Source organism: Hylobates moloch, unplaced genomic scaffold (genome assembly GCF_009828535.3).
Source record: "Hylobates moloch isolate HMO894 unplaced genomic scaffold, HMol_V3 SCAFFOLD_2, whole genome shotgun sequence".
NCBI classification, from domain to species: Eukaryota; Metazoa; Chordata; class Mammalia; order Primates; family Hylobatidae; genus Hylobates; species Hylobates moloch.
This window is the reverse complement of record NW_026652277.1, coordinates 51,407,839-51,429,539: the sequence shown is the minus strand read 5'-3', so window position 1 is coordinate 51,429,539 and position 21,701 is coordinate 51,407,839.

The window sequence follows — 21,701 nt, the reverse complement described above, 5'->3', positions numbered from 1 at the left end:
CCTTCTGCCCCTAGAGGAATTTCACCAGCAAATTCACGGAGGACAAGGGCAGTTTCTGTGTTGAGAGATGGAAAGTACAGTGAGGGTCTATTCCTCACTGTGCATCTAGAGAATGTTACAACCAACTCTCTGGGGTTTTTAAACCACATGGTGGCGGTGGGGCTCATGTAACACTTGTATACACTGTTACATACATAAACATATAAAAAATGAGGCCCATATAAAATATGTTGAATGAAACCATTACATTTCAGAGGAAGAGGAATATAGTCCTGTTTGTTTTTGTGCTAACTGGAGGAAAATAGCGAAAGTACACAAAGTACTTTTTCATGAAGTTATCCCAGAATCTGTACATTTTATAAAGACCTCAAAAAAAATTAGAGGAGAAAGGAGTGAGGAAGAATTCCACAGGAAAAGAGAAAATAAGTAATTGTATGTCACTGTAATAATGGACTTTTAAGTTGATGGGCTGAATTTTTATAAGCGAATTAATGACAAAAAGGAGAAAAACAGATTTTCAAAGTCTTCACTTAAAAAAAAAATTTAGATTCAGGGGTACAAGTGCAGTCGCATTACATGGACATGACACATAGTGGTGAGGTCTGGGCTTTTAGTGCACCTGTTACCCTAATAATGTGCACTGTACCCAATAAGTTGTATTTCCTACCTCACCCACCTCCCACCCTCCCACCTATTGGAGTCCCCAGTGTCTGTTACTCCATTCTGGATGTTCATGCCTACCCATTGTTTAGCTCCCACTTATAGGAGATTATGCAGTTTTTGACTTTGTTTCTGAGTCATTTCACTTAGGATAATGGCCTCTAGTTCCATCCATGTTGCTGCAAAAGATATGATTTCATTGTTTTTGTGGCTGGGTAGTATTCCATTGCGCGCACGTGTGTGTGTGTGTGTGTGTGTGTATTTTATATATATATGTATATATATAATATAAAACCACATTTATAAATCCAATCACCCCTTAATGGACACGTAGGTTGACTCCATGACTTTGCTATTGTGAATAGTGCTGCAAAGTCCTTACATTTCATTGAGTCCTGGGCTTTTTTAAACAATGGGTTGCTAATTAATGGATTATAAAATTGATGTATTGGGTCAAAGCCAGCATTTTTAAAATGATACCAAATAGAATAAAAAATAGCAGAGTATGCACGCACACTGGGTCAACTGGGTCATATGTACTTTCTTACCGTTCATTGAGGTAAAAGCTTGAAAGCTGTGGATGCAGTGCAGGCTGTTGCTCAGGGTCACCCAGCCAGGAAGAGTTTGAGGGGGAACCTAAGTTCCCTCCCAGCAATCCTGTGCTCTGTCAAATCTACAACTCTACCATGCTGAACAAGGAAACGGAGGAAGAGAAGGAAAGTGACCATTTTTTGAGCTTATTATTTCAACAAATGTGCTTTCAGCAGCTCCTGCATCTCAGGCCCAGTGCTAAATACTTAGAATTCAATGGTGAACAAAATTAACTTGTGATCTCTGCCGACTTAGAGTGTAAAATCCAGTGAGAGAAACAGACATTAAATAAGTAAACACAAAAGTAAGCATATTTGGGAGAAATACTGTGAAGAAAAATGAGAGAAAAATATATGGGGTTATAATTTAGATGTGGGAGGCTGCAATTAATAATTAACCCAATTTAGAATGGCTTAAATTATAAGGAAACTTACTGTTTCACAAGGCAAGAAGTTCCAAGGTCAGGAGGCTCTAGTTGGTGAATTCAGGAACACAGTTGTGTCTGGGAAGGCCCTGGCCTGTTCCCGTTATTCCCCCTGCCATTCCCAGCATGGCAGCTTTGTCCCTGGGGCTGCTCCACCCATGGCCCCAGGATGACTGGAACAACTCTATTTATTATGGGCAATCCCAACAGTGCCCAAAGGTCGCAGACGGTCTCTTTTCCAGAGTTGGGAAATCATTCTTGGAAGCTTCCAGGAGACTCTCTCACCTGCCATTAATCCAAACTGAGCATGTGCTCACACCTAAATGCTGGAGGTGGAGGAGGGACTCACCATTCCTAGGTTCTTAGGCTCTGCGGGACTGGTTCCTAACTCTTCCCTGTTGCATTCTTTCAGAAGTGCATACCCGAATAAAAAGGAGAGGATGGCAATGGATGCTGGGTAGGCAATCTAGAGTCTGCTACAGGGGCTCAGGGATAATGTCTCTTGAAAAAAAAAAAAAAGTGGAGGGCATTTAAACTTAAGGTGAGTAAGAGTGAGACAGGGAGTGAGGAGGAAGCACCTTCAGGCTGAAGGAATCTGGCCTGTGATGTTGGACTCTGTGTCATGAGTTAAAGCCTTCCATGTAATTTCTCATTTACTCCTTTGACCTGAGGAGGTAAGCGCACCTGAGGAAGGAAACTCAGAGAGTTAAGTAACTTCGATCAAATTCACAGAGCTAATAAGTTGCAGAGCCAATCTATATAATTCCAGACCCTAAAATCTTGACTTCTTCTACCTCTACAAAGACAACGAGAAATCAAAATCCACTGGCCTTTCTCTGCCATTGACTGAGGAACACAGCCCTCTCAGAGGCCCGTCTGCAATGTTAATCTAAGCATATGGGCAATGTGGGACATGCTCATGACTAATCCTTCTCCCACTAGGTAAGCCTCTGCTCCACTAGGTCTCCTGGTCTCTGCTAAGCACTGTCACCAGAGCACTAGAGTTTTCACGATGTCAAAGTTCAGAGGTAGCCTATGGAGATGGGGATGATAAAAGGCCTGTCTTCCCTTGTTTTATACACAGAAAAGTCCCCAAGCAGCCCAAGTGTTTCACAGAAATCTCCCGGTTTTGCCCACTTTCTGTTTCTTGCAGGGACCTGCATCCAAGAGGCTGAGCTAGGAAGAGATCCAGTAATGTTTCCATACTTAATTCAGACTCCCAAGCCCCTGGATGACTCAATTAGAGTTCAGGATCATCCCATGCCAATCTTATTTTCTTGGGATAAATTTCTGCACAGGAGGCTCTATAGTTACCTTTGCACACAGACTCCTGTCAGGGCACCCCATCAGATCAGCCTTGTGCTCATAATCTTTAATTCCAGCTTGGAGCCCTCCAGGGCCCAACTGAGGTCCCTTCTATGTATCAGCAGAAAATCTCCTGGGGACATAAGAGGGACAAAACTGCCATGCTGGTGATTCACACTCCATTTTTTCACCATGTCTTTGGTTTTTGTTTCCTTCCCTCTTTTATTCTTTCATTTATCTTCAGGCTTCCTTATCCTACCACACTAACTCCATGAGCAGCCATTTCAGTTGCTAAGGCTAGGACCTCAGGTCATAGTGCCCTTCTTTCTGGTTGGTTTTGCCAAACCCTAACCAAGAGAAAATCCCATTTGCCTTTGATGCTTTTGCTGTCCAGGTTCCAGCATCACTCAATATGGTTATAAAACTGGGCCAATTGAATCCACCCAAATTTTCATGTTATCTAAGTTCCCTGCAGCCCACAATCCCTTTATTTACCTCAATACCATTTATCTCTTCCATGATGTCTTGCTGACCATGAAGGATAGTGCTTCTCTCTCATGACCCCACAGCAACATGGTGCTCCAAGTTAGAAATCCTTGTTAACTTGCCAATCTCCCTTATTAGACTTCAGAGCAGGGACTTTGTTGTATCAATGCTTATATCTCCCGAACATACCCAGCTCAAGTCTCTTCATTATTTAAAAAATAATTTAAAAATTTCACGCTTTAATCTACTATCTTCTTTAAAAAAAAAAACTGTCTATTAAGATACTAGAGACTTGAAAGTGAACCCCATATGTGGTGCCTCTACTTCCTCTGTGGAAGCTCATCAATAATGTCATACAGTCTTCCAGGCCTAGCATTGAAAGCATCAGTCTTCTTTCTACTCCTCTTTCCAAAGGGACAGTAGCCTGTCATTTACCAATGCCTTCCCAGTGATCCTGGTTGGGGATGAAAGTGTTATGGGCATTAACTCCTGGTACATCTGGGCTGTTTCCAAGCTCCTCCAAGCAGCAGCCAAGCCTTCATGTGATCCCAATCTAGAACTGAACAGTCTCTTGCCCATGCTCTCTCTGAATGTCCCCCCTCATCTGTTCCCACTCCCACCCAGTCCAAATTTTCCCAGGATTCTGGCTTTAGCCCTTTCTTCTCTCTCTCTTTCTCTCTCTCTCCCTCTCTCTCTCTCTCATCTCATAGCTTCACTGATTATTTCTAGGTGTTCACCCCTTTTCCAGAACTTGCCAGCACTGTACTTTGTCTCAGCCCTTCTTGTGGTATTTATCACTTTCTACTTTGTATTATTGGTGTCTAACTACATTTATCTCTCCTACAGAACCATAAAGACTTGGAGGGCATAGTTCACATTTCATTATCTTTGCTGTATCTCTCCCAGTACCACACACAGCAGGTCCAATCCTAGAGTTGATATAAAGCCATGATTTGTTATCCAGAAGAATTTTGCTCATGTTTCTGAAGTTCTGTAGAAAGAATTTGGAACATGTTCTTGATTTTCCTCCTGGAATAGACAATTGTTTAGAATAATGATATGAATTAGAAATTAATAGTCTGTCCAATTGACAATCAGGTAATAGTAAATTTTACTTTAAAAGTACAAAATATAAATAAATTTGGTTTTCTGGTTTTAATTATACATAATAAGTTTCAGCCCAGGGTACATTGACTTTCCTAAACAGTGATTTTTTTCTAGGTATAGGTAGTCATCAAATAATATAGCCAGTGTACACTAACTATGCACTAGGTTCACAGTATTTAGCATCTCACCATCCTGTGCTATTTCAGAGTCAACCTGGACTACCCATCCAACACTTAACCTCTCAACTCCTTAGTCTTCCCATATCTAATAGCTCCATCTCAGCTTCAGCCATCACTCCCATAGTCACACCTGGAAATCCCTCTAAAATCACCAATTCTGTGAGGGCATATGCACCCCAGATCTGCACAGTCCTGCCTGCCTCCAGGGCTTCAGCCCTTTGCCTTGCTTCTCAGCCAGAATGGCCCAAGCAATGGCTGGTGTTGTCCCCATGGTTGTAAAGCCCAGGCTAACGCTGTCACTGACCTCGGCCTCCCTTGGATCCAGGGCCAGACCGGCATGACCTTCATAACACCCACTGCAGAGGGAGCATCAGCAGCTCCAGGCCCCTGGGCTGACCTGACTGAACCCACAGAAGCTCTAGCTTCCCTCACTGCTGCCTGGAGGGGCCCAAAACACAACCCAGAAATATAGTGGAATTAATGCCCTGTGGAGCCGACTTTGACCACTGAGAGACAGGAGCCAGGATGAAGACAACAAATAAATTGTTCACCCTTCCTGCCCACCCAGGAGCTGTTCAAAGATGCAATGGTTCTGTATTTCTGGCTACTCTGGCATGACTCAGCAACCAGCTTTGTTTTCTAGAGAAGCTGTAGACAAATTGGTAATGCACAACTTTGAATCTACTTTTTCTCCTTCTTTTATTTCTGTTTTTCTGCTCATTCTTGCTTCCCTAGGATAATATTCTAAATAGAGTATCACATGTGAGCTTTACCTTAGGTTCTATTTTCTAGAGAAACCAAACTAAAATAAGGCATTACACTCTGTGACAACAACTTTCCATCCTTCAAGCTTAATTGCTCAATTACATTCTCTTCATGTGTTTCTGGCCCTATAGTGACCTCTAGTTCCTTGATCCTCTGTTTACTTCCTCACTGTCTTTACTATGCTCCTTACACAGTTGGGTATGGAATGCATTATCTCATGCTACTGGTACCTTGCTCCAGCCTTATGTCTTACAATAGCCAGGAGAAGCCCCCATTAGGAAGGAATTCCACTTCTTCTTCTTGTACTTAAACAATAAAAACTAGTGAAACAAGGTAGATATAGGTCTTGTTCTCATAAACTTAAATTCTGGGCCAATAGTAGGAGATTCGACTGGTAAGGCCATTCTAGAGAACCATCTAGCATGATTTACTCAAATTAAGAATAGGAACAGCCCATTGGCGATTCCACTTCTGAGTATACCATATATCCTAGAGGAATTCCCATATGAGTCCATAAGGGAACATGTACTGGGATGTTTATTGCAACTTCCTTTTTATTGTTATGATTAGAGGCTAGAGGGTACCTGGGTATGCATCACTGGGAGGGTAAATAGGTAAGTTCCTATGGCTATATGCCATAGAATATTAAACAATACTTAGAAACAAGTTAGATGTTCACAAAGCAAAATGATATACCTTAAAAATAAGAGTAGTAGAAAATAGAAATACAATGAGATATATATGGATATAAAACACAATATTCTTTGCATAAATTAAAGATAATATGCACAAAATACATTATTCATTTTGCATAAACACATAAAATAAAAAGACACAAAAAAACACATTAGAATGTTAGGGAGTAGAGTATTTTAATAAAAGAAATAACAGAAGAGAAAAGGAAAAACTAGAAAAGGAAATGGAGAGCTACTTCCGAGAAGTGGTCTTCAGAAGAACTCTCTTAAGAGGGAGCATTTGAGTGAAACCCAAATGATGAAACAAAGCCTACCACAAGATGATCTAGGAAGGAATATGCAGGCAGAAGGAAAAGCATGTGCAATGGCCAACAGGCCTATATTAGTCGGTTCTCACACTGCTATAAAGAACTTCCTTGAGACTGGGTAATTTATAAATAAGAGTTTTAATTGACTCACAGTTCCATATGGCTAGGGAGGCCTCAGGAAACTTATAATCATTTCAGAAGGTGAAGGGGAAGCAAACTTGGACCTTTCCACATGGTGGCAGGAGAAAGATTGGGAGGAGCAAAGCGGGAAGAGCCCCTTATAAAATCATCGGATCTCGTGAGAACTCACTCACTATCATGAGAATAGAACGGAGGAAACACCCTCATGATCCAATCACCTCCAACCAGGTCTCTCCCTAGATATGTGGGGATAACCGGGATTATAATTCACAATGAGATTTGGGTGGGGACACAGCCAAACTATATCAAAGCCAAAAGAACTTGGTGAGTTTCAGGGCTGGAACCTAACAACATGGAGGAGTGTGATACCACATAGTTCAGAGAGGGTACAGTGAGGCCAGATTACACAGGGCCCTGTAGGCAATGGTAAGGAGTTTGGGTTTTACACCACTCTGAATTCTTGATATCAGTCTCCTCTGGGCACTGAATGCTCCCTGGTAATCTTGCTGAATTTACCTGGTCAGCTACATTTCTCTCTACCACAATGAATGTGGTAAACCTTTTCCTCTTTCTTCAAACCTTCATCTAACCATTCTTACTCATGGTCATTGGTCTTACTGACTCTTCACAGCAAATAATTGTTAGGGATTGAATTGTGTCCCTCCTAAAATTCATATGTCAAAATCACAACTCCCTGAACCTCAGAATGTGACCTTATTTGGATATAGGATTATTACAGATTTAATTAATTAAGGTGAGGACATTAGGGAGGACATTAATCTGATATGATTGGTGTCTTTATTAAAAAGGAGCAATGTGGACACAGAGACAGACAGTCATATGGGAAGGATAATGTGAAGACAACCACCTACAAGTTGAGGAGAAAGGTTTGGAACAAATTCTTTCCTCACAGTCCTTAGAAGGAACCAATGCTGTCAACACTTTGATTGTGGACATCTAGCCTCGAGAACTATGAGACAATAAAATTTGTCATTAAAACACTTGGTCTATGAAACTTTGTTACAGCAGCCCTAGCAAACTCATACAATAACAATACTATGTGTTGAGCCCTTACAATGCATGTGAGCACTGCACTTGACATGCACTAATGCAGTCAATCCTCAGGAAGACCCTGTGAGATACCATTATTATAGCCATTTATTAAATAAGGAAACTGAGGCACTGCGAGATTAAGTACAACTCATCAATAAGAACTACCTCAGTGTCCCTACATAAAATCTAGAAGCCTGTCTGCTTCAAGATATACCCTTTTCTCCCTCATTTCCCCTTAGGATGATGCGTCCATTATTCTGTCTAACTTCAGTGCTTCTACCTGTGCTCTTGATCACCTGCCTGTCCTTAAAGAACTTTGCTTCCTTAAGTTTCTCCCACATTAAGCAGGAGCTTCTTCCATTATATTTGTAATAACTGCTCCTTTGCAAATTTCCGAACATCCACACTCACTGTCTTCATTTCCTCTGTCATTCCTTTGACCTATGGTATATCAGTTTCCTAAGGCTGCTGTAACAAATTATCACAAATTTGGTGTCTTAAAGCAACACAAATTTATTTTCTTACATTTCATAAAGCCAGAACTCTGAAATGGGTCTCACTGAGCTAAAATCAACATGGTATTACAGACCAGGCACGGTGGCTCACACCTGTAATCCTAGCAGTTTGGGTGGCTGAGGCGGGTGGATCACTTGAGGTCAGGAGTTTGAGACCAGCCTGGTCAATATGTTGAAACCCTGTCTCTACTAAAAATACAAAAATGAGCCAGGCATGGTGGTGCACACCTGTAATCCCAGCTATTTGGAGGCTGAGATGAGAGAATCGCTTGAACCCAGGAGGTGGAGGTTACAATGAGCCCAAATCGCACCACTGCACTCCAGCCTGGGTGACAGAGTGAGACTATCTCAAAAAAAAAAAAAAAAAAATTGTGTCAGGGCTGCTTTCCTTCTGGGGACTCTAGAGAAGAATCCATTGCCTTGCTTTTTCCAACTTCTAGATGCCATCCACATTCCTTAGGTTGTGGCCCCTCCCCTTCCTCCATCTTCAAAGCCAACAGCTTAGCATCTTCAAAGCTCTTTGACTCTGTCTCTCTTGCCTCCCTCTTTCACACCTAAGGACTGCTTTGATTACACTTGACACACCCAGATAATCCAGTATGATCTCCCCATTTCAAGATCCTGAATCACATCTGCAGAGTTCTCTGCCATGTAAGGTCATATCTTCATAGGTTCTGAGGATTAGGACCTGGGCATTTTAGGGGAGCTATTATTTTGTCTACTAGACTCAATGATTTGGCTTCCCACCATCCTACCAAAAACACTTTTCCTAAGGTGACTAATGTCCTCCATCTTTCTAGTTTCATGAGAAATATCTGTCTTACTTGGCCACTCAGCAGCATTGAGTGCAGTTACCTCACTTCTTCTCATAGGAGTAGTCGCAGTGACTGCATAATCTCCAGTTTCTATTTGTTCAATGGCTGCTCCTTCTCAGTCTCCCTTGCAAATGACTTTGCCTCGAGCCATAAACATTAAAAATCCATGCAGTGTTGAGCAAGGTTGTCTTTCCTCTCTGTAGGTGGCCATCCTTTTTCAGCTGCTGTAAAGAAAGAGAAGCCTAGAAATATCCTTGTTTTAATTATCTTCTATATATTCATGATTCCCAAATCTGTATTTCCATTTCTGACTTCTGTGATCAAGAACAGATTATTTGGCTGCCTTTTCAATATTTCCACTCTAGAAGTAAAATGCTTACCTCCTCAACATATCAACAAGTCCAAAAGTAAAGGAACATCTTTTCCCTAAGAACTAATTCTTCCTCTGGTGTCTTATACAAATAAGCCATCCTCCAATTAGATTTTTTATTTTTAAATTTAGAAAAGATATCTTTGTCTCCTTCTCTTCCTCACCCTCCATAAAGAATCCATCACAAAGTCCTGGCAATTCTGCCCTAAATATATCTGTAATATTTCTAGGCATCTCTTCAATATCAACATCAGCAGCATTTCTTGCTGGGATGCCGAGAGAGTGTCTTCACCATCTCCCTGTAGCCACTCCTATGCCCACTCCAACACTGCTGTCAAAGTGATCTTTTTAGAACTCAAAGCTGCCTTTGTTACTCCCCTGCTGCAAGTCTCTTTTAATCTAGCAGACATATAGCCACGGTGCTTAGGGCGATAAGTTATCGAGAACCTGTAGGATTGCATGGGGCTTCCATGCTACAGAAAAGAACATTACAAAATTGAAATTATAAAATGTTTAATTATCTACAAAACAATATTATGCCTACTAGCAATTCTGGTGTGTGTGTGATTATATGTGTGTGTGTGTGTGTGTGTGTGATTATATGTGTGTGTGTGTGTATACACACTATTTCTCCAATGCTAGAACCTGGTGGTGACTTTGGTGGTATCACCACTTTTATCAAGCAGTTTTATAATTATATGTTCATGTGCCTTTTTAGAATTAAACTGTAATCTCCAGTGCAGCCAAACAATGTCTTCTTCATGGTAATCACTTAGTGAAGATCAATGAATAAAAGAATGATGTTAAAAGCCTACTCAAGTATAACTTCCAGCCAGAATGCAATATAGCTCTGGAATGCTGGGAAATAATTCCATCTGACAGCACAACCTCACATCGAGTAACCAGGATGGGTTAGCCATTTTGGCATGCAGATGCCGTGTGTCCCAACAAATAGAAATAGCACATAGCAACAGGTCTATAAATGGCAGCCCTATCTATAATTGTTTTTTAAAAATCCATACCTAGCTAGCAACAACTAGGGTAGCATAAGCTGCTTTTTTACCAGTGGCTAATTTTCGCTCCTTGGTTTGTGTTATTTGTTGTTCACGTTGTTATTATATACCAATTATATTAGCAACAGTGACACCTTTACCTTCAAAGTAATGGAAGATAAATGAAAATAACTTAGGTGTTATTTTTTTCACTAGGCTTTTTTTAGATTCAAGTATTATACCATGAAGATATGGGCTATTATCTGCCCATCCTGGCATTTAAATAGCAGAAACCTGGCTTGAACTTTGTTATATTTATCTTTTCACATAACCATTCAAGAGGAGCTAAATCTATTAGGACCTCATTGGAGATAAAGTTGCATTTCCCAAACCCAAATTGTCTATAACTGATCCATCCTCCCAGAAAGTCCTCCAGACACCAAAGGTTTCATTTAATCAGTTAGCAATAATATTTCCCTGAAATAAAGGTAATTGAGAATACTGTTTAGTTTCAGTTCTTCATTGGGTCAAATTGTTTTTCGGATTTTGTTTGGTTTGCGTAAACAGTGTACCACTAAGTGAGTTCATTTGACACCATAACACCAAGCAGAACCAACTGCTCAAAGACAGCAAATAATAAATCATCTCCGGACCTGTATTTAGCCAGCATGTTGCATGAGGAAGCCTCTGACACAACTACATAGTCTTCTATCTTAGCACGTTGTCACATGCCACTATTTATTTCCATTTTATGATCTTGCCAATGGGAATAACTACAGATTAGCCTGAGCTACATGAGGCTCTCCTCGATTTTATTTGTTACTGACTCCTCAATTTACACATCTCACTTCCTTTAAGAGGCCCTAATTGGGAATAAACTACCAATTTAGTTGTCCAGTGTGGTTATTTAAAACAGGCTCCCATGTTAATGAAGTATAATAAAAATTTTATGCATAGTTTTTCCGGGTCTTTAGTTATTTCATTTTATAAAAGGCAAGGTTCAATGACTATTTATCAGAGGCCAGTCACAGGCTACACACCAGCTCCTAGGCTGGGTATTTACATATATTCTCAGTGTACCTAACACATCATGGATGGTCAATAAGCATTTCCTAAATGGATGTAGGCATGTGCTAGGCTACTTAGCTATAAGACCAGAGGTAAACATCTTAATTTTTTGGCAATTTAATAAAAGTGAAAATGTTTGTAGATCAATTTTTTAAATTACGGATTCTTATTAAAAATTCTGTTGCTGTGATTAAGAGTTATTTTATTTTTCCCCATTACTGAATGGCTACTTTACTGAGAGAACATTTCAGAAACTACATAATTAGCACACCTTCCAATAGCTGATTATAATGACTTGCCCTTGAACGATTTTATGAAGGAGCTGAGGCCTCATGGTGCTGGGAGAAAAACACTTTGAGGGATTTGCATTAGGAAGAATGGACCCTAGAGTTTGGCCTCAGGCCACAGATTAAATATTCAATTCTAGGCTGGGCGTGGTGGCTCACACCTATAATCCCAGCACTTTGGAAAGTTTAGATGGGAGGATTGCTTGAGTCCAGGAGTTTGAGACCAGCCTAAGCAACATAGCGAGAACCTGTCTCTACAAATAACATCTAAAATTAGCCAGGCATGGTGGCACCCATCTGTAGTCCTGGCTACTCAGGAGGCTGAGGTGGGAGGATCACTTGAGCCCAGAAGGTCGAGACTGCAGTGAGCCGTGATTGTGCCACAGGGTGACAGAGTGACAGGTCTCCCCTGTCTCAAAAATAAATAGTAAGTATACATTCAATTCTAGTTGCAGATTCCTGGGAAAACACTACAGTTACTCTTATAGAGGGAGTAGGTTAAGAGCAATAAAGCAGAGAAAAAGGTGGTCATCCTAAACTATGTAAATGATTCATCTTCTGCCTTTATGCCCAACCTACACACCAGCAAGAACGAAACATTCTCTAGGCGATACTTTCTGAAAGGACAGTGTGTTTTGTAACTTCTCATGAGTCCATATTTATCTAATTTAGTGGTTCTCACATTTTTGGTCTCAGAAGAGTTTTATAGTCATAAAATTATTGAGGACCTCAACATACTTTTGTTTATGTGGGTTATATCTATCAATATTTATCATTTTCTAAATTAAAACTGAGAAATTTTTATAAACATTTATTCATTCTAAAATAACTATTATAGAACCATTACATATTAGCACAAATGACATAATTTTATAAAAATAACTGTTTCCCAAAAAACGTAGTGAAGAGAAGCATTGTTTTATATTTTTTCCAAATTTCTTTAATATTTGGGTTAATAGATGATAGCTGGATTTGCATACTGATGTCTGCATTCAATCTGTTGTTACATCCATAGTGTCTGGAAAACTCTACTTAATGAAAACCAAAAAGGCAAATGAGGTCTTGGTACTGTCATAATAATTATTCTGAACTGAGACTCTCTGAAAAGGTTTTGGGGACTCCTATGTGTCCCTGGACCACATTTTGTGAACCACGTCTCTAATTTATGAGTCACATAAGTACTTCCTATATCATGGATGGTCCCAAAGGCAATTACTATGCTGGCTGTCTCTGAGATTCAGCCAATGGCCCAATTAGCTTTCCCGAGATCAGACTTCCAATAATTAAAAAAATAAAAAAAGTGGAGTCATTACTCAGCTGTCAGATGCTTTCTCAATCCATAAGTGTAAGTGAGCAAGTGAATGAATGAATAAATAAATGAAATGATACAATAAAATTGTTCCTAGATTTTAATATTTTCATTTCCATGATCTTATAATTAGATTAACTCCATTCAATCTTCAGTTAACAGAGATGAGACAAACTTTTGGGCCCTTGTATGAGTTTTTATCACTTGCTCCCAACCCCTTTAAAAGACAAAAAGAAAACTGCCACATGCAGGGCTTCTAGTCTGCTGTAATCCTTCATTTAAGTATTCATTCACTAACCAAATTATTCATTCAACCAGCAGACTTTTATTCAACACTGTGGAGTAGAAATTGAAAAAGGCAAGGTCTCCCAGAAGTTCACAATGTAATACAAAATGCTATTTTCATTCTATAATCCATGCATGCATTCATTCAGCATACACTAATCCTTTCAACACGTATTTATTAGGCACCTACTATGTGCCATTACTAAAGCAAATGCAAAAAAAGAAACATTTCATGTGTAACTTAACCTAGTAGAGACTTGAAAGGGCATAGCATATCCAGGAAACAAATGAAATAAAGTAAACTTGATGAAGTGTATATAGTAAATACCACAAAATCCTTATTGAGGTAAAATCAGAATTTCATTTCTTTTGTTTAAATGTCACGCTCTGAAACACCTACAGAGAAAAAAGTAACCAAGATAGCCTTTAATAGGGTATATCACAATGCTGGGGGAAAAAGACAAACAGGACTGAGTTTCTGCATTTAAAACTAGGTGATATGGTTTGGCTCTGTGTCCCCACCCAAATCTCATCTCGAATTGTAATCCCCATGCATTGAGGGAGGGACCTGGTAGGAGGTGACTGGATTATGGGGGCCATTTCCCCATGCTGTTCTCCTGATAATGAGGGAGTTCTCATGAGATCTGATGGTTTTAAAAGTGGCAGTTTCCCCTGTACTTTCTCTCTCTCCTGCTGCCTTGTGAAGAAGGTGCTGGCTTCTCCTTCACCCCTGGCCATGATTGTAAGTCTCCTGGGTCCTACCCAGCAATGAGGGACTGTGAATCAATTAAACCTCTTTCCTTTATAAATTACCCAGTCTCAGGTAGTATCTTTATAGCAGTGTGAAAATGGACTAATAAAGAGAACTGGTACTGGGGGTGGGGCACTGCTATAATGATAACCTGAAAATGTGGGTATGACTTTAGAACTAGGTAACCGGCAGAGGTTGGAACAGTTTGGAGAGCTCAGAAGAAGAGAGGAAGATGTGGGAAAGTTTGGAACCTCCTAGAGACTTGTTGAATCATTGTAACCAAAATTCTGATAGTGATATGGACAATGAAGTCCAGGCTGAGGTGGTCTCAGATGGAGATGAGGAACTTATTGGGAACTAGAGTAAAGGTCACTCATGCTATGCTTTAGCAAAGAGACTAGTGGCATTTTGTCCCTGCCCTAGAGATCTGTGGAACTTTGAACTTGAGAGAGATGATTTAGGGTATTGGGTGGAAGAAATTTCTAAGCAGCAAAGCATTCAAGATGTGACGTGGCTTATTCTGAAAGTGTTCAGTTATATGCGTTCACAAAGAGATGGTTTGAAATTGGAAGCTATGTTTAAAAGGGAAGCAGAGCATGATGGTTTGGAAATTTTGCAGCCTGACCATATGGTAGAAAAGAAAAACCCATTTTCTGAGGAGGAATTCAAGCTGGCTGCAGAAATTTGCATGAGTAATGAGGAGCTGAATGTTAATAGCCAAGACAATTGGGAAAACGTCTCCAGTGCATGTCAGAGACCTTCACGGTAGCCCCTCCCATCACAGGCCCAGAGGCCTAGGGGAGAAAAATGGCTTCATGAGCTGGGTCCAGGGCTGCACTGCTCCAGCAATGGCTAAAAGGGGCTGAGGTACAGGTTGGGCCATTGCTTCGGAGAATGCAAGCCCCAAGCCTTGGCAACATCCACATGATGTTGGCCCTAAGCGTGCACAGAAGAGAAGACATGAGATTTAGAAACCTCCGCCTAGATTTCAGAGCATGTATGGAAATGCATGGATGTCCAGGCAGAAGTCTGCTGCAGGGGCAGAGCCCTCATAGAGAACCTCTGCTGGGGTGGTGTGGAAGGGAAATGTGGGGTTGGAACCCCACATAAAGTCCCCATTGGGGCACTGCCTAGTGGAGCTGTAAGAAGAGGGCCACCATCCTCCAGACCTCAGAAGGGTAGATCCACTGACAGCTTGTGCCATGCACCCGAAGAAGCTGCAGGCATCCAATGCCAGCTTGTAAAGGCAGTCACAGGAGCTGTACCCCACAGAGCCACAAGGGTGGAGCTGCCCAAGGTCATGGGAGCCCACCCCTTGCATCAGCATACCCTAGATGTGAGACACGGAGTCAAAGGAGATTTTGGAGCATTAAGGTTTAGTGACTGCCCAGTTGGGTTTGAGACTTGGATAGGGTCACTTTGTTTTTGCCAATTTCTCCCATTTGGAAGAGGAACATTTACCCAATGCCTGTAACCCATTGTATCTTGGAAGGAAGTAAGTTGCTTTTGATTTAACAGGCTCATAGGTGGAAGGGACTTACTTGCTTCAGATGAGACTTTGGACTTGGACTCATGGGTTAATGCTGAAATGAGTTAAGACTTTGGGGGATGGTTGGGAAGGCATGATTGGTTTTGATATGTATAAAGGACATGAGATTTAGGAGGGGCCTGGAGCAGAATGATATGGTTTGGCTCTGTGTGCCCACCCAAATCTCATCTGGAATTGTAATCCCCAGGTGTTGAGGGAGGGACCTGGTGGGAAGTGACTGGATCATGGGGGTGTTCTCCTCATAGTGAGAGAATTCTGGCAGTTTCCCCTGTGTTCGTTCTCTCTCCTGCTGCCTTGCAAAGAAGGTGCTGGCTTCTTAATCTCCCCCATGATTGTAAGTTCCTGAGTGCCCCGTACCCCCAGCCATGTGAACTGTGAGTCAATTAAACCTCTTTCCTTTATAAATTACCCAGTCTCAGGTAGTATCTTTATAGCATTGTGAATACAGACCCATTACTCTAGGTAACACTGTACTGCTTTTATCCAAAAGTGAGTCTGCATGGAAATGGGCTTTCCAGTGAGCTAGAGGTGCAGATATGATTTGGAGACACCTGAACACTCACTGTAGTTTCTCTCCATGCTTGGTTTTGCCAACAACGAATTTGAATCAAGAATCAGAAAAGTACATTTGTATACATTCTGTTGAACAGGATCCCACAGATTATACATTCTTCGGGAATGGTGATGTAAGCTCCATGTAGAAGTACAATGATGGCACTTTTTCTAAATTTGAAGGATCATTGCCATGTAGAGACAGTGCTGCAAGCAGCTGCCCCCACTAGAAAGGTTGGAGGCTGAGAGAAGATAGGCTATGTGGTTATTTTGCATCCCATGGAATATGGTATCTGTATTAGTTTCCTAGGGCTGCTGTAACAAAGTACTTTTGCTTTAAAAAACAGAAATATACTGTCTCACAGTTCTGGAAGCTAGAATTCTGAAATCAAGATGTCAGCCGTCCCCTGCTCCCTGTAAAACCTCTAGGGAAGAATCCTTTTGCCTATTCCTAGCTTCTGGTGGTGGCTGTCAATACTTGGCATTCCTTTGCTTGTAGCTATAGCACCTCAATCTCTGCCATTGTCATTACATGGCATTCTATATGTGACAATGCCCAGATTTCTGCTTTTCATAAGGTCACCAGCCATGTTAGATTAGGGCCCACCCTAACGGACTCAACTTGATTACATCTGCAAAGATCCATTTCCAAATAAGGTCACATTCACAAGCACTGACAATCAGGACTCCAACGCACCTTTTAGGGGAAAACTAATCAATCCTTAGCAATCCTTAATTAGCTGTGGAACTGAATCTAACAGTGTGTGGTGGTGGTGGCGGTGGTAGTGGTGGTGGTGGTGGGAGTGAGACAGATGGCTCTTTTCACCTGTCCAAAACCTACCTGAATTGATACAGAGTCACAAAACTAACTTATCAGAGTGCCTTTGAATATTGAAAGTCAATTGAGTTATCATTAATGCAGTGAGGAGTAATTTGCTGTGCCAAAAAAATAGGTTTTGTACACATGATGAAAAACCAAGGTTTTTGTTCATGACCATTTAGGCATTGAGGAGCTATTGATGTTTCTAAGTACCAAAACGATGTGATCAAGCATGTTATAGAAAAATTGTTCCAGCAATAGTGTAAATAACACATAGTTCAGGGAAAAGAGTAGCAGCAGAAATAGCAATTAGGAAATCTCTACAAGGTCTTGGAGAGATAAATTAGTGGGAGAGGGCTGAGATATGTGTGTATATAGCAGTGGGCAGGTATGTTGGTTCAAACGGTGACCATAAAGAGAAGGGGAGGGGAAAGGTTAGAGAACATTCTGAGTGACCTATCAGATGTGACTTTTAAGAAAGGCAGAGGAATTGATATTGACTCTGAATTGATGGGCTTGGGTAAGTGGATGGGATGTGTCACCATTAACTGGGACAGAAAGCACAGGAGAAAATGCAAATTTTCTATGGGATAGAGGGAATAATAATATACAAGATGTTAAACAGGGATCACAAAGGCATGAGTTTTATGAAAAACATTTATGAAAAACTACCTTTGCCCGGGGAAGTCATACAAGGACACTGCACTGCAGTGTTCTCTAATAAAAAGGCCTGCAGTCACTCCACACTCAAAATGTTCCAAAGGGCTCATTTTCCCTTTTTGCTGTCAACTTTCTCTACTCCCCTACAACCAGTCCTGTATTTTCTATAGTGGTGGGTAGCACCACCATTTACTTATCTCTAAAACTATAAAACTGGAAACTTCTTCAATGCTTCCCTATTATTGAACCCTTGTATCTAGTTATCAAGTCTTGTCCATTTCATCTTATGAATCTCTTAAATCTACCCCATCTCTCCATTTCCATTTCCCCTGCTTTACTTAAGGTCATAGTCTTCTCTACCCTGCTCTATTGCCATAGCACCTTAAGAAGTCAATCTGCCACTGCACTTGCCCTCATTTCAACATTGCAGCCAAAGTGCTCTTTGCAGAAGGCAAGTCTGATCATATTGCTTCCACGCCAAGACCTTTCACTGTCCCCTGCCTGACTGCCTGTCAAAAAAAGTTCAAACTGCATAACCTGGCCTGCAAACCCTATATGTTTTTGCATCTGCTTGTTTCTAAGCTTAGTCTGCTTCTATAGCACTACTTTCCCAGTACACTCCAGTACACTTAAGGATTGTGGTCCTTGCTTCTTCTTTGCATGGTGTTTCCTCCATCTGAGTTGTCCTTTCCTACCCGCTCCTCTGGAATGAACTCTGCTTTAATGCTCTCCCTGAGGCTGCTGTGCACAATTAACCCTCTAATTTTCTCTTTTAATTGTGTATTGACATACTTCCCCGTTACACTTATAACACTGTGTGTCGTTTTTAATACAGCTGACTCCCTAAGTCATCTGCAAGCTCCTTGAGGGCAGGGATTGTCTAAATTCCATTCTGCAGCAAACTGAGCAGCTATTTTGTTTCATGCACTGTTTTTGCTCAAGATATGAAGATGAATGTGTTACTTGTCTCAAGTTTATATAACCTGTTGACCAAAAAATTAGATAATTCAAATATCAGAAATGAATTTAGCCTAATAGGAAAGTCAGGAAAATGAAAATATTAAAAGAAAAAAATACATTGGTATAGTCAAAACTGAATAACAGGTAAAGTCAGAATATTAAAAGCCACTGTAAGACATACAAACCAGAGTAGCTACAGTATATCCTTTAAAGCAAACCATACGATCAAAACAGAACAAAGTGAGAGTTCATTTCCAAATATAAAATGACAGTTTTTAGTTTTTTCAAGGAAGAAATCAGTAGACCAATACATTGCCTTTGACGTTTTCCTTGTACCAACTAAAGTAACTCTGGACTCTGCTTTTCTCCATTCAAAATGGAGACATGGCATAAAAATAAATATATTTTCTAAAAACTAGAGTAGGTAAGCTCTTCATTTTCTGCTGAGAACTGACCTCCGGAAACATCTGACCTGGCTTCTGAGGGAAACTTTCCTCCACGGCCACCAACACTTGTATTAGAATCCGCACCCTTTTCCCGCCTGAGTTACTGCAGTTATGTCCTCCCTGAACTTCCCTAATCTCTCTTGCTCTTGAACATCTTATCATATCTCCTTCTTTGTTCTTAAGGTCCAGTCCCCTATTTAATTTGCAGATCCCTGCGTATTCTGCCCATGCCTATGTCTGGGATGCAGCCTACTTTTGAAATGGGAAAAGTTCCCTTGTCCCCCTCACAGGGCATGCGATGCGGGGGTGTCTTGTTTCTTCAATTCCCCGCTGCTCAAACTTCTAGGGGAGCACACAGACAGGCAGGCTGAGGGGCTCAGACCCCACGGCAGTGTCTAGGGGTGAATCTTTACAGCTCCTGAAGAACCCGTGGGCGTGTGTTACAGTATGATCTTTTGGTTTAGCCGTCTGTGGAAGGCTTGAGTTCGCTCAATTAGATCCCCTTCCTTATCACAAGGACAGAGGGCTTTCTGTATCCCGGGCTTTCTTGCCTTAGTGTACCAGAAGAACTGGATCACACATGGGCATGGAGATTGAGTGCAACGTTTTATTGGTAGAAGTAGCTCTCAGCAGATGGGGGAGCCGGAAGGGAGATGACTTTCCCCTGGAGTCAGACGGCTCAATGGCCCGGCTCTCCTCAGACTGCCCTGGCCAAACTCCGCCTTGTTCTGCAGGTCAATGGCCTGCCAGCGTGCTGGCATCTGTTGGTGTGCTCCTGTTCCACCGACGTGCGCCGCTCGACACCCGCTAGATGTCCAGCCGCTTGTCTTCTTCCACCAATGTATTCCTCTCGCTGTCCAGCAGCTTCTGTCTCTGCCTTGCTAGGGTCTCGGGTTTTTATAGGCCCAGAATTGGGGGCGTGGCGGGCCAGGGTTGGCTTGGAAAATGCAACTTTTGTGAGCGAAGGCAGAAGTGCCTGTCCTCACCTAGGTCTGTGTGGGTAGAGCCCTAGCCTGGGATCACGCGCCTTTCTCTAGCCAGCACTTCCCTGTCCACACTCCCGTATCATTTAAAGGGACGACGCTCTTCCCTTCCCAGCACTCCCATATTGCTTTCGGCTTCACACACTTCAAACACGTTCCCTTTTCATGGACTTTGTAAAACGCCACATTTAAACAAACAGACTCAGCAGATGCTGAGGATTTCATAACAAAACTATCTTGAGATAATTTGATATGTGACATTTTAAAAGTGAAAGCATGAACATGGTTGTGGTGGGAAAAATCTGAATCTTGTGGAAGCTGCTTACACCTACTTTGTGGTTTAGCACAGTTTTAATTTTGAATTACCTAAGGATGTGTATGTTTCTGGGGAAAAGGAAGAGCAGTATCTTTTCAGAACTTAAGGCTTCTTTCCTTCCGTCTTAATTCAGTCCTGCTGTTACAATGTGAATGAAGGCTTCTCTCTTATCCCTCCACTAACTGTTCTCGCCTTAAATAAAATTTATTTAGAGAGGCCTTCCCTTACCTTTCTACTCCACATCATGCCTTCTCATTATAAGCCCGCACTTGTCTGTCTATTCCTCCATCCCATGGCCCTAGGCTAGGCCACCGTCCTTCTTTACTTCAACTACTGCAGCAACTTTAAAAGTGGTCTCACTACTCCTATTCCTAATTCTCTCAGTCTAGTAACCACACAGCAGCAGATTGTTCTTACAATGGGTCATGTCACTTTCTGCTTAAAATCCTTCAGTTGGCCGTGCGCAGTGGCTCACGCCTGTAATCTCAGCACTTTGGGAGGCCGAGGCGGACAGATCACGAGGTCAGGAGATGGAGACCATCCTGGCCAACATGGTGAAAGCCCGTCTCTGCTAAAAATACAAAAATAAGCTGGGCATGGTGGCGTGTGCCTGTAATCCCAGCTACTTGGGAGTCTGAGGCAGGAGAATTGCTTGAATCCGGGAGGCGGAGGTTGCAGTGAGCCCAGATTGCCACTGCACTCCAGCCTGGCGACAGAGCAAGACTCCGTCACCAAAAAAAAAAAAAAAAAAAAATTCCTTCAGTTCCTTCTCACTTCGTTTGAATAAAATCCAAACGTGATCTGGCTCCTGCCCCACCTGGCTCACTACCCTCCAACCATGGTGATCACTGGTCTTCAGTTAAGATTCCTGCTGCATCATATCAAAATCATTCACCTCTCTGGGCTTTGCATTTCCTGTTTCTTCTGCCTGGGAACTGCCTACCCTTCATCTGTAGGTTTCAGCTTAGATACCACCTTCTCTGCAAGTTCTCATCAGATCACAGCCTCTAAAGACAGCCCCACTTTGTCCTTTTCTTGTTTGTTTTCTCATAACACTTACCACAAGTTATAACAATGACAAGTGTTTGTTTATTTTTAATTAGTTAACTAATTGGTTTTTCATCTGTCTCTCATTCTAAAATAAAGGGATGGGTCTGACTCATTCACCTTGGCATTCCCAGTGCCTAGCACATTAACTACCTCATAATAAGTTCTTCAATATATGCTTATTGAATGAATGAGATTTTATTGCATACTTTATGTAATAGTCAGAACTTTTTACAATTTTAATTATATTTTTATGTGTGCC